Consider the following 539-nt stretch of genomic DNA (forward strand, 5'->3'; position numbering starts at 1 on the left):
TGCCACTTGCCATGAACCAAGAGTATTCAAACCACCACAATTCCCATTTTTGACCATCATTCCAGCTTTTCTGGGCCCTTATAATGATGCCCCAATTTCAGCAGGAAGTAGTTACAGAAAAGATTATACCAGGCTTTATCATCAACAAAAGGCTGGATTGTTAGGTTTCAAACTCAGGACAAGTGTCACTCAGTACCCACAGCTCCTCCCAGCACTTCTTGCCCCGCCCCTTACTCTGACCTCTCCCTCTTAGGAACGGGGACCAGGCTTCTGCTTCCCTTCTCGACCCCTATAGCTCAGCCACTTGGGCTATGCAGGTCTCTTGGCCCAGGCCACCTCTCTTGGCTGTCAGCTCCTTTCTTGCTCTCCCTCCTCCTCTGTCCACTTTAGTCCAGTTTAGTCTGCCAGCCGTGTTTAACCTCCACTCCTCCCTCTGCAGGTTTTCTTTCTTATACCTACAATAAACACCTTCTCCACACTTTAGGAGTAGTCACATCCTCCTCCTTTTCTTTCTTTTCTTTCTTTTTTTTTTTTTTTTT

The sequence above is a fragment of the Mastomys coucha genome, unplaced genomic scaffold, assembly GCF_008632895.1.
Source record: "Mastomys coucha isolate ucsf_1 unplaced genomic scaffold, UCSF_Mcou_1 pScaffold21, whole genome shotgun sequence".
Classification (NCBI taxonomy): Eukaryota; Metazoa; Chordata; class Mammalia; order Rodentia; family Muridae; genus Mastomys; species Mastomys coucha.